The sequence below is a fragment of the Nyctibius grandis genome, chromosome 3 (genome assembly GCF_013368605.1).
Source record: "Nyctibius grandis isolate bNycGra1 chromosome 3, bNycGra1.pri, whole genome shotgun sequence".
Classification (NCBI taxonomy): Eukaryota; Metazoa; Chordata; class Aves; order Nyctibiiformes; family Nyctibiidae; genus Nyctibius; species Nyctibius grandis.
Window position 1 is genome coordinate 55,995,575 of NC_090660.1, and position 14,139 is coordinate 56,009,713.

Here is a 14,139-nt window from a genome sequence, read left to right on the forward strand (position 1 = left end):
GTGACTGAGCAAACAAGCCCAGCCTACTGAAATGCCACTCACTCCTTGAAAGAAAAATCTAGGAATAAACTCATAGATCACGAAAGGGCTCGACCTAGAAATACTACTGAAACAAGGAGAAGAAAAAGCAGAAAACTAAATGAGAAGGCTGATCTGATTGCAGAGAGTTTTTGTTTGCAAAGAGCAATGAACTTTTGTCTGAAAAATCCTGACTTTTCTGGTGTTACTATAAATCCCCGCTCCTAACGAGGAACATCACTAGACTCAGGAGGGATGAAGGAAATTTTTTTATGGCAAGCCAGAAAGCTGCCTGAAAAAATGTTAGGGTTGTTATTTTTTTTTTTTTAATATGGCCCCCTATTGTTTCCATACTCTGGGATCTGGAACTCAGAGAGTCAGTAATTTCCTCTGAACACTTTTAGAAAACACCAGGAATGATACGGAACATTAATGTCCCTTACAAATAGTTTCAGTTCGTGGGGGAACTACTACGGAATGAAGACATGTTTATAATGCATCACAGGGACTTCCTCACCCTATTATCTTTAGTATACAGGCCTCAAACTTGCAATCACCATCCTGCTAGCAAAAAATTCCTAAATCTGCATTCGTGTCAGCAACGGTTTCCTGGATGCCCTTTGTGTTAACAGATTCTTGTGCAATGCTGAGTCTTTAGTTTTCACCTGACTGCTGAAATCTGTGCTAGACTCATGCTCTGGTGTCAACTTGGGCCTCATGTTGCCCATTTAGGCAACCTGGACTGTGGCTGCTTGGGAATCCCACATCTCTTGGTGTCAGGTGATGGCAAGACTCTTCCAGGGACAACAATGGGCATCTGCTTAATCTTAGGCACTGCATTAAGGGCAGATGTGATAGAAACAGAAAGTCAGAAGAGCTGCATCGTGCTGTGGCTGTTCGTTGTGAATGCAATCGTGAAACTGTGTTTTGGAAAACCCAGGGTGTACACAATGTTTTTCTGGTAGATTTACCAGCTGGTTTGCCCAACTGTGAGAGTACTCCAGAGGATAAACAATCTGCAAATCTGACCTTGAGCTAGCAATAAATTGAATAGCTTTACTGTCCCTCTTCTGAGGATTTAAAAGTTTAATAATGAATTATGAAAAACTCCTGTTCTTGTGAAACATTGTCTATGTGGCAATGTAACTATTATGTATACTGGCAGACTGTGATCCTTGTGGTCTTGTATTGATGTCACTGCAGCTGTATTCTGGGCTAAACTTCTCTGACCAAAATAGAATTACTCCTTATTTATGACACTGCAATCAATGTTAGTACAAATGGTTGATCAAAGCAACAGCTCCAGCTTCTCACGTCTGGGCTAGGACAGGCGCTGGGAGCTGGGATGCTGTGGTTCTGCATTGCTCAGGAAGAGGTTTCTTTGCACAAAGCTTCAGTACCCTAAACTTGTGGCTCAGTTTTCGTTCTTCACTAGGCCACCCTTGAAGGCTCTTGGCCCTCCTCCATCTCTCCAGTAATTCTTTGAGCCCCATAGACAAGATTTGTTGTGTTGTTTTAGTTCTTAATTTTCTCTCTATGATGAATTTTGTTCAGGGAGATTCTCTTCAGGCAAATAGGAAAAGGTCAGTTTGGTGACCCCCAAAGAACATCAAAGTGTTTACAATTGGTAGTGAGTATACAGCAAACACTATAGGCCACTGGACATCTGGACTTAAACACAGGAAAAGGCTTGAACATGACTGCATTTCCTGTGCTGCAGCCCGCACTCTAGTAACGGGTGTCTATGGGTGCCAACTTTTCCTTCATAAACTGATGAAAATGGGTATTTGTTCTTGCAGGAGCTAGAAGGGAAACTGTCCAAACATGGTCTGCTGTGTAACACTCACAGGGCTTTCTCTGCACTGACAGCAACACTTGGTGCTGCAGATCCTTGATAATTTGCCCTTTACTGAATAATCTAACTTTTACTCTCATGTGTCTGAGAACTGTCTCCTCATTCAAATTACAAAATTATTGCAGCCTATGTGCTGAAAATAAATTTAAGAAGTTAAAGAAAATAATTTTTAAAGATTTCTTTGTGATTCTTAATAAACACCAAGATTTTCTTGCTTTGCAATTACTGCACCAGCCAAGAGATATTTTGTTCAGCAAATCACTCAACAGAATGCCTTTCTGTCAGAGAAGCTTGCTTACCTGACTTTGCTTAATTTGCAGAGAAGATTAAAGAGATTTCTTACTGCAAATAGTGTGCTGATTCTATTGGAGGACAGTGTAATTATGATATGTAGATACCATTTTAAATTGCAAGTAATCCCCTAAATGACTGGAAAAAAATTTGCTTCACAGTGCCGCAAAGGTGCAAAAAGGGAGGCACAATCCCCAAAATTGGTACATGGATTCCAACTTTGGCTCTCTGACTGCTGTGAATGATGATTTTTGTGCTATTGCTTTTGGGTCAGGTACTGCTAACTTACTTTTTAGGAAAGGCCTAGAGCAGTAGCAGTTATCACACTTATGGAAATTAAAATACAAGAGCAAAGTACACCCTTTCACCTGAAGTATAGGATTAGAAAACAAGAGAAGGCAATGTAAAAAATGTTCAGCACAAGGACAGGAAGAGCCTGTCCAACTCAATATGGCCAGTCTCTGTGCCCTTGTTTATCTGAAACTAACTTCCCTTCTTTTTTTTCACTCTGCTCCTCTAACTCATTCTGAGCTTGTCTTTAATTTCCAGCACTTTTTCCATTAGCACTACGTAAAATCTTGGCATAAAGTAGTTGTGATGGAAACATTTCCCAGTTTCTTCTAAGTTTTGAACTTGGAGGAAGCTCTAATCTATTTGCCTGTAGTTTTAAAAGCGATGCAGATAGTGAGCACACAGCTTTAGTCTGCTAGCTGTCTGTGCATTACAACTTAGCTGAGTTTTAAAATTCTTGTGCCAGATTAGATTAGCCTGAAAGCTGCTCTAATAAACTTTTAAATAACCACAGTTGCTTGTGGCCACACTTTTCGACCAGCATGGCATGGAGCTGTCCCATCAGTCTTCCTTTTCCCATTTAAGCATTTTCAGGACAAGGTAATATTGTAAGAAATCCATAATTTCCCCTATCCCATCAGGTTTGAATCAACATAGAAAATTCTATCACATTGCATGAGGCAGGTAAATTTGTGATAGCTGTGAGGGTCAAAGTGCATATACTCGATCAGAAACCATGGCCATTCATTTTTAAAATTCCTGTTCAAATTACTCATACCTCATTGTTTTTAGAATGTTTAAAGCATATACTTCAACTAACCCTGCCATAAGCAGTAACCTCTTTTCCTCTTTAATAATAGCTGTGCATCGTTCTCTTTTATTCTTTACTTTAGGAGAAAATTTTTATCCTACAGTAGTTCTTAGCCTTTGTTCTATACCTTTTATCCAGTAATCTTTGATGTGGAGCAATGCTAACTATCTTCTGAAAACCTAATTAAATTAGACTTCTCCTTATCTGTCATGACAATAATATCTTCAAAGATTTCCAACAAGTTAGTTAAGGTTGAATTCTTCTGCTTCAATATAGTCCAAGTGTCTTGAGATGTTATCCCCCTAACAGAGAGCTCTTTAAAATAGTTTTCAATAGATTCTTAAAACAGTCTTCAAAAGTCATTGGATCACCATCTCACCCTATCTCTCCCGTGTAACCTTTTTGTTGATTGACCTTAAATGTCTATTTATCTATCTTTGTGTATCTATCTTTGGATCCTGCTGTAAGTTAGTGAACTACATATCAAAATTAAAATGAAATAAAATAAAATGTATGTTCAAAGGTTCTCTTTCTCCTCTTATTCACTAATGCTCATGGACATCGCTTGGATTAAATGAAATTCTACTAACCAATTACATTATCTACTTAACAGAATATATTCTTTTCTTTTTGACTTTGAACATTGATTCCTAGCTGAGAGAAGTTTGCTTTGTATTTCCTTTACAATGGATGGAAACATAATAAAGATTTAATAATTCTATTATTTTTAATCCCATAGTAACCTTCTAATTTTCTTTTTTTAAAATACCAGTCAATATGCAAATTTAATATATAGATGGAACAGGACCAGATGGATTCATTTGAAGTTTTAGTATTGAGAACTATCCTATCACTTAAGGTTGATTAACTTTTGCTTTAATTTAATTTTTAAAATAATTTTTAGGTAGGTTTTTTTTTTTCCATAACATTCTAGAAGTCCTGGTTTGTCAACTCCTTTTGCACTTCCATAACCATAAACATACCGTAACTTTACAGAGCGTCCTGGAGTAATTTAAGTTTTTCTTAATAATTTCACCTCTGCTTGGACAGAACTTACTCAGCACTTGGCTGTACAGAGCTAAAGGACTGACTGGGCTGACTCCATTTCTGCTACTGCCTGGTGCTTCCCAGCACGTGGTGAGCTCTCAGTGCCTTTTCTATACCTTCCATGTTTACAGTAAGGTTCTGTGCTTCCACTAGCAATGAGTTAATCAGACACCAAAGATGATTCCAGCTGCATCAAGCAACAAACTGAGTCTGTAGGAGAGATTTTGCTGGGGTTGTACAGAGGTTTGTCCATGAACTGGGAGGCATGGGGATCCATACGTGTAGGAGAGGGAGATGTGAGGATCTCAGGACACCTACTGCTTTCTTGCTGAGGGCAGACAGAGATGAGATTGCAAAAATACCTTCTGCAAAAGAACAAGAGCCACAACCTTGCTTCTGCCAAGCTGCAGAGCCCTGCAAAGCATAGCTAACAGTCAAAATTTACACCGTGGTGTTCAGGGAGGAGGAACCCCTCATCAGTGACCCCATTTAAGGGCTTGCAACCACCCTGTTTGCTCCTCTTCTGTGCCAGGGCACAGGTCAGCTAGGCTTGTAGTGGCCTCCGCATCTCATGGCTGCCATGGCATGGATAGTGTAACCGTTTCTGCTTGAGCATCACATAGGAACTTTAATTATGCTCTTGTTTAATTTAATGATACTCTCTAATCATGTGCATAAGCTAAACAAAAGTGTTGAAAAAATCAGGGATATCTTGAACTGAAAACCCACTTTTGAGCCTAATGTCTGTTTTGTTTAGGTAGGATATCCTTTTTGGCAGGTTTACAAGCATGTGTCAGACAAAGGTTTTACAACAAAAACATTTTGCTACAATCACAGGCTGATAGAATGACTGATTATCATTTAAGAGACCCTTTGTTCTGACTGCTCAGAGGTGTCCTCATGTGCTTACAGTCTGAGATTCATTTCTCTCTGAAACTGAATTCATATGTGCTGGAGAAAAAAAATCCATCCCCTCATTCTTCTACTATGAGGTCTTTTTCTTTCCCCCATGACTGATTTTCATAGTCCAGTAACTGATTTCCATAGTCTGAGATTATAATTTTATAACTATGGTGAATGTAGCTCACAGAGTGCAGAAGAAGTGAAGCTCAGCCCCAGGAAGCAAGTAATTGCCTGGACTACCTGTGGAGTGCTGTGTGGAGACACCTAAGTTAACTTTGAAAAAGGTGCCTTGGGTACAGAGAGCAACCCAGCTGCTGCTTCACAGAGGGGACTCCCTACTCTCATCCCTCCTAACATAGACCTCAGGCTCAGAGATTAATTAATAGCAGCCCGATGAGGTAGTGAAATATTATACCTATAAGAGTTGCCTGCAGTCAGAAGCTGCAGCAGAGCCAGGAGCTGAACGCAGCCTGGAGTTCCAGTCTGGTGCCTTTTACCACTTCCTTCTCTCACATGACTATTTACATTACTGACCTTTGGAAAAAAAGCCCCAGATATTTATATATGCTCATATTTGCACACAGAGTTCTTGGTTTTGAAACATCTTTAAAACCTCTGCAGTCCAAAGGTCTCTGTAAACCCTGGTGTGTCTAAGGGAAAGCTCGTACTGAAAATCAAAACTTGAATTCTCCCAGTACTTGAATAGAGATATAGCCAGTCTGGTAAATCCTGTTTTACCACATTCGTTCCCTTTGGCACAGAATAAAGGAATGTAGGGATAGCTGCTGGGCAGCTTCCAGGAAAAGTAAGAGTAGCACTGTTTAAGTGGCAACGGTGGCTTAGCTCTTACAGGGATTTCAGGAGCATGGTCCTGATTGCTCTCTACTGCAGACCCCAAGCTAACCAGCCCTGAGAGCAGAGCACTTCCTCAGCAACAGATTTGTCCTGGTGGCAGCAGAAATGTTTTCCACAGCTATAAAATCCTGGGATGAAAATCTGTTTGCTCCTTACTTTTCTTGGCATTGCTATATGGGCAGTGCAATGCTCTTTAACTCAATTTATTGTTTGTACCATTTCTGCTATAATCAGTGATTCTAACTTTACAGGATAAGAGCACCTCTACATTTTCAAATACATAATGTATTGCTATATCTTCTTAAATATCCAGACAAAACCTTTTTCATTCTTTTATTATTTTCTTTTTTTTTTTTTTTTTTTTTTCAGCCAACAGCTAACTTCCCTGGGTTGATAGATAGAGAGAGAGACTTATGGAGGCTTGTAAAAATAGAATAATAATTTTCAGGTTTTTGGACATCTGTGTAAAATTTATTTGCCCAACTGAGTCAGCACAGGTCATTTAAAGAGGCCTAAAAAATGATGTCACAGGCTTCACAATCCAGAGAATAAAGAAAACAGAATGTATGTATTTACACATTTTTTTACTTTCTTGAAAAATTGCAAACCAAACTGTGAATACTTCCTCTGCATTAGCCTCTACTAACATGGTAAAAATTGTTCTTTATCATGTAAGACCAAAGCTTAACAGTGGTCTCAGCTGCTTCAAATGATTTCAGCTAACCATGTGGTGAACAAGCTGTCTAACTACTTTATGGAAGTAAAAACACTATTACTTGGTTGTCCTCTTCATGCAGATTTGTAAAATGTTTAATTTATTGACTTTATTGGCTTAAAATTTTTAATTCACTCTCCTGCTAAATGCCCCTCTTTGAATATCACAGTGTGTAAAACAGTTCACTAGACTGCCACCAGGGTAGGTGCCTGGTCCTCTGCAGAGGGCAATGCTATCCCATTTTCTGAGCAAATACTCCCTGTTTTAGCCTAGGTCTGCTGAGTCCAGTCCTGGATCACCAGCCTCCACCACCAAATAAAGGATTTTGGCTTGGAGGGGGTACGATGGAGGCAATGAAAGAATGCAGTGTAGCAGTCCCTCAGTTTCCAGACAACCTTGGGGTCATTAGAAACCACTGCAATTTACAGGAGTCTTTACGTCTTCCTGGAAAGTGAAACTGCTGTAAAAGCAGAAGAGTGACATACAAAATGCTCAAATTAAAAATACAGATAAACAAGAAAAAGAATGACTTATCTCTCTGGGTTTTCAGAGCTAATACATCTAGAAGTATTGTTTCATGACATCAATAGGATGTGTTGCCCTTTTACAGTGTCATGTTGCACAAATTAAACTGAAAAAATTGACTCAATCTGAAATTAAGGGACAATTTCAGTTACCTGCCTCCAAAAAGCTCAGGGAATTCTGTACATGTCTACATTATCAGTTCGTATGCAACATGAATAGACAGAGGAATATATGTAAAATAAAAACACTGTACCTTAAGGCTTCTATATTCTAATGAAGGGTATGGTAGTCTGGAAAGAAAAAAAGAGCTTTCTTGTATTGTACAGAAGCCCAAATGCACAAATGATCTCTGTGTTTGTACACACACAGAGAAATTGAAACACAGCTGTAAGGTCTAATTTTAGGGGCCACTAACCTTGATCATGCTCTTTTAATAATCTTACTATTTGGGAATTCAGAAATTCAAGGAGGGCATAACCTTGAGGGTTTTAATCAGTCCTTGAAACTAGTATTCACAAAGTGTCACCTGATTTTAGAAACAATATTATCAGACTGCATTGGTAAATAGTAGCTTGACCATGAGGTCTTTCTCTAGTGTAGGTACAAAATCAGGATGTCCTGGAAGCTGAAAATTCATCTTAAATATAAACAACACAGAGGGTTCCACAAGGATGTTTCAGCTGAAAGAAATGTGCTAGGAGGCTACTATTACAGTCCTGTGTCACAGAATCACAGAATCACAGAATCAATCAGGTTGGAAGAGACCTCTGGGATCATCGAGTCCAACCGCTGCCCCTACACCACCCTGTCAACTAGACCATGGCACTAAGTGCCACGTCCAGTCTTTTCTTAAACACATCCAGAGATGGTGACTCCACCACCTCCCTGGGCAGCCCATTCCAATGTCTACTAACCCTTTCTGAAAAGAAATTCTTCCTGATGTCCAACCTGAACCTCCCCTGGCGAAGCTTGAGGCTGTGCCCTCTTGTCCTATCGCTAGTTGCCTGGGAGAAGAGGCCAACTCCCACTTCACTACAACCTCCCTTCAGGTAGTTGTAGACTGCAATAAGGTCACCTCTGAGCCTCCTCTTCTCCAGGCTAAACAACCCCAGCTCCCTCAGCCATTCCTCACAGGTCAGACCCTCCAGACCCTTCACCAGCTTGGTCGCCTTCCTCTGGACTTGCTGCAACACCTCAATATCTTTCTTGAAGTGTGGGGCCCAGAACTGGACACAGTATTCAAGGTGCGACCTCACCAGTGCCGAGTCAATCATACCACAGATGAAAAGCAGAAGTAAAAATCCTCCATCCTTCAAATCCCCCCCCAAGCTACCTCTCTTAACAGTTCATCCCTCTGAAAAGGAACTTCGTTATGGTTTTCTGGTAAATATCTGAGGAATTGCTGAAAAAGTCCTGAAATGGGCCTTATGCTTGAATCTTCTTTCTTTTTACTCAACATTCCCAGTTGAATCTCACCAAATCAAAGCTTTTATACATTTTGAACCAGCTGCTGGTTTTATAAAACTGCAGATTTTACTACTTTCAAATGTACTATTTATTTGAAACCTTGTTGTGTGACAGCTGACTCACAGTAAGCAGACAAAAAGTGTAATTAAACAGTAACTCTTCAAGTAATTTATTCAGTTAGGGAAACCTGTGGTATGTAAAGGGAATGAAATAAACCAAGCGTATGCATCTATTAAAACATAAAGCATAAGGGAGGTCTCAGTCCTGTCTTGCAGACACAGCGGCTCCACGGCAGCATTTGAATCATGTCCTGCACAACCAACTTGACAATGCTAGGAGGACAATCCCAACATACGGTATTTCTGCAAGTAGGGAATAGAGCTAAGCTGAGCCCGGGATGAGTTAAACTTTAATGCATCGTTTACAGTATTCTCAGTTACTGTTAGGAATCTGTCTCCTGAGCATCATTTGCAGTTTTTAGGTTTGCTTATGATGGCATAGATGAATAATATTCCAGGATGGTGTTAAAGGAAAGTTCCACAGTAAAATCGACTCCCTATCATTTTTCTGTCTTATGACCGCAACTTTGTACAGTCCCTCCCACATAACTTCTCAGTTGTATTTCAAAATCAGAATGATTCCCTGCATTCCTGGTTAGCACATTCAGAGGTTAAACATAAACCAGAAACCAACACTGACTATCATTAAGCATTCCTGTACCAAATACCTCGCTGAAGCAAAATGATAAAAGCTCAGCACGTCATTCTTGGCAGGTACAACTGAATTTTTTTTTATGCTTCTATTAATATTCTTGTTTTACTATGGTCTCACAATTACTTTTATTCATCTGTATAATTCCACTTTGTTTAGTCTTGTGAGCCATTACTTCTGATTCAGTCCCGTGTCATGTACCGAAAAAAGGCTGCAGGAGTTCACAGCTCATTATTATATATTGTAATGAACTGCTGTGGAGCTAACATGATATCATGTGAGATGGCAAAATGTCATGTGAAATCTAACTCTAAGAGGGAACCAGAGAAAATGGGCACCTATTTACTTATATATTTTTCCCACTTAACCAGAATGTTCACAGACTCTTTGTGATGGACTGTAGTTTGGTTTCTGCTTCCTACCCAGATTTATGTCTATTAGCACAGACTGTTCCCATCCAACTGTCAGACTGCTTTCCACTGATTGATTTCTTCAATAAGTAGGGATGTTTTTTAACTTGCTCGTCTCTTCCTGTGGCTGCAGACACTCCAGAAAAGGATGGAAAGGAATGAGCAGTTCACAGGCCCTGGTCCATGCAGCTACAGGTCATGGAGATGAACTGGCTTTCAATCAGTGCATCCCCCATACAGTATTTTAAACCCTGTTATTATCAAAAAACAGTTCTTCCTGATGGTGCAAATTCATGAGGTTTTCTGAACTTAGTTGAAACTGGCATCTGAGATAAAACCACAAAACTAAAAAATATTAACTAAAGCCTATGGGAATAGTATAGACACACATGGAATGACAGGCCATCAATCTTATATGTTATACCTTGCTGTTTCTGGTCTTCTTCATACTCTGATGCATTCACGTAGATTACAGGCTTGACAATGAGAAGGAGTATCTGTCCCTGGAACATCAACAAATTTGATTATGCATCTCCAGTACTCATAAGTGACATACATTACTAGGAACTTTCCCAACCCCATTCCTTCTCTTCCAAAATTTGATAAAAGTGAAAATACTGTCAGTACATAAAGTACTTGACAGTGCAATCTGTTCATTTTCCCTCCTTTGATAAATACAGTATTACCACAGATTCGTAACACAATAGGTTCTGCTTACGCGATAAAACCCACTACCTTATTTGTCCATTTTGAGTCCAGCAAGGATTGGCAGATATAAACTCCTGCCAGACACAGGCAGAATAAGTCATGGAAAAAGGTGAAATTCCTCTGGTTTTCTTTTCAAGTGGAAGAATTGAGAGAATTGCGATTGCCTTTGTGTTTCCTGACACTTAAACAAATTTTCCTTATGTTCTTTATAAGGACTGCTTAATATAGCAAGAGGGGAAACATTAAAAAAATGCACAACAATATGTAATAAATAAACTTATGGAATCCTCCTGGACATTTGGAATAGCTTTAAAATTTTTGACTAGAATCCCTCAAATCTGATTGTCTGCAACAGAGGATAACTGAGATCCTACTTAAAAACAATAATATGGTGAAAAAAATGTGACTTGGTTAACTTTTTCTGATTAGGTCAAAGAGGTTGCAAAGGTGTGAAAGACTGTCAAACAAAAGAGTTTACATAGATGCAGTTTCTTTAAAACACTGTTTGGCTGCCAGTCAAATCACTCAGCCAAACAGAAATTAAAGTGTGCTCAGATAGTTCCTTTATAAGCAAGAACAAAGGAATCTTGGCATAACAAGGATTTTTCATCTCACCTTTCTGACAAAAGTATTTCTGTTTAAAGAAAGCATTAAAAAGCAAAGATAATCTCTCTTCCCCAAGAGCTCTTTCTCTTTTTTTCTATTTTTCCAGCTGTAGACACTCTCTTTATCTCTCCAGAAGATCAAACAATACTATCAAAATTAGAAAAACTTCTTCTCAGGGCTCTGTGTGGTTCTTCTCCTTGATGATGTTTTCAAACACCCCAAATAAAAGCAGAATTTCCTTGCCACAGAGAAATCCCCCAAAACACCACTGAAAAAATCTAAAACTGAGATAAAAACTCCCTTTTAAGTTTTTTTTCTTGCTAAACTCTCCACTGTAAGTCAACCAATATAGTTCACTCTGCTTCTAAAAGATATCTCAGCATTTTTTCTTTCACTGACTGTTTTTTCCCTTAGAAGAGGGAAAATTCTTCTATACTTTGCTCTTTCTCAGATGTGTTTTGCTGTGATTACCTAAAGCTCCCATCAATCTTATCATCAGGTTTAGTTGTAGCATTTGGGTAGTTTAGAACTTAATTCTTGGAGAAGTAACCCCAAAACAATACTTTGCAATCTGGAATTCTTTTATACACCCCTGTTACATATAGCACTGATTTTGGAAGCTTTTCTGACTACCTATAAAGAGCAAAATGAAGGAAAACATTTGGCAGTGGGCCATACTTTCAGAAAATAGTTATCTTTTGAAATTAGGTCAATATTCTCTGTCTGTACATCCTGATTTACATTAGCTTTTTGCTTTGTTCAGGAATGTTTCCCATCCTTATCTGCTTATTTATTGCTTCCTGCAGTGTGAAAAATTAATCTCTAATCCTTTGAATGATACAAATCACCATTTATGGGCTGTCTTGCATAGAGATAATTTTCTCTTATTTATTATTCTTTCTATTGAAATAAATATTCTAAACAACAATAATGAAGAAAGATGTTTTGACCTCAATTTAAAGGTATATACATTTACCTAACTATTTAAATCCTGTCCTCATTTAACGGATGTTAACCAGAATAACTCAGTTGATGCATCATGCAGTGTAATGCATCAACTGCATGGTGCATGAAAAAAAACGCTGAAGAATTGATCAAGAAAAAGCATACTGACTTAGAAAGTGGTTATGTTTCAAATGCAACTAGTGGGACACAGGAGTAGCAGATGTAGCTCTAATACTGATTTTGTACAAGAGCAGCAGCTATTAGGCAGTCAGTAGACACTACCCCCTTCCTGCGAAGCAGATGTGGGTTTTCTTCAAAACACCTCTCTGGCTGTTGCTGGCTGCAGGCCAAAATACCTGTGACAAATACAAGCATCTGCTTATGAGCAACTGCTAATCCTCTGTCACGTAGGATATGGGATGTGATTGGAGGAAGTTCCACACATCAAGCAGGAGATCTTGTAACAGAAAATTACAACATTACAAGACTGATTATTGAGCACAGAATGTTCTTAAACTTTTCTTATTCCTACTTAGAAAAAAAAAGAAATAGATGCTTACTAAAAAGTTCTAATTGCTATTCTTGCAATAAAAGTTAATGTTAATTATATTTTTGTGATGGTATTCATGACCCTTGTATTTTTTTTTTTTGCTTCTAAATGACCTTCTTAGAACCACATAATTTAATCTAGTTAAGTCTAGTTCTAATTTAATCTAGTTCATTTTACAAGAGCAGGAATCCATCTGTTCACCTACTTTACATATGAAACCATTACATGACCTAGTTTTGCATGAAATATTAAGCTTAATATACTTCTCAACATTCCTGGGCTGAAAAGAAACCTGAGCTTGTGATAAAATATGGAAATAGTTGATCTGAATGTAAAGACTACTGAACAGTAGTCTGATATGCTGCGTTTTGTAGAGGACAGTGGTACACATGTAAGGTGTAAGGACATGATGAGAGCATAATATTTTCCATTTGTAATGCTAACAAATGGTCAATTTAGGCTATCCTGCTGCTCATAGCAATGTGGGCAGATGTATCTCAGTGTAGGAGAGATCAATCAGCTTTGTGAAACTGAACAAAAGTTGTGATATGAATAACATATAAAATGAGACCAATTAAATATAATAAGTATGATAAAAATAATACATATTAATGCAGCAATATTACTCTTCCATAATAAGTGATCTGGTAGTTAACAGGATCTATATTTTTGACTTAGCTTACCCATCTTATAAAAGAATTAGTATTGACAAGCCTTTGCAGCTTTTATACTTTCTTACTGTAATTAATCTTATTTTATAATCTTCAGACCATTCTGAAAGAATTAAAAGTCAAGTTGCTCTGAGACCAGAAGTGATTTCTTACATTGATAACTTGCATGAAATTAGCTTTTTTGGTCTTAAGAACAGTTTTCTGAATGTTATCTTCAGCAAGTATAGTTTTTTAACAAACTTTGGGTAATGAAGTACCAGAATGACGACCTTTTCCAAACCTGATGAAAGGACCAGAAAGCCCTATCAAAACCAAATTTGCTAGATGAGAAGCCCTTGTCACTGAGAAGGAGAAATTCAAATGCAAAGCATTTCAATTCTTTAACCCATATTGCTATTTTAAGTCTCGGCATCTCTGGGGTGGAGAAGGTAATTTTAGAAAGGGAATAGCAGCTGCTAATTTGAGAGCTGGAAAGACAACCAAAGGTATTTATGGTAGCTGTAGTAGTATGAAGTATGACCTCCACAAAATCTCAAGAATCTGCAGGGAAGCACTCCAGAATTGACTACTCTAATTATTAACAAAGCTTCAATTACAACTCACACCACATGTCAACAGTTGTCAGTGGCTACTGTATTGAAGATACATAGTGAGCCTACAAGTATATACTATAAACCTGTTTCTCTGTACCCCAGTTGTCAGAACTTAATTATTGTTAATATTCCTATGATACAACTATAAGTATTTCAAACCTAAAAGA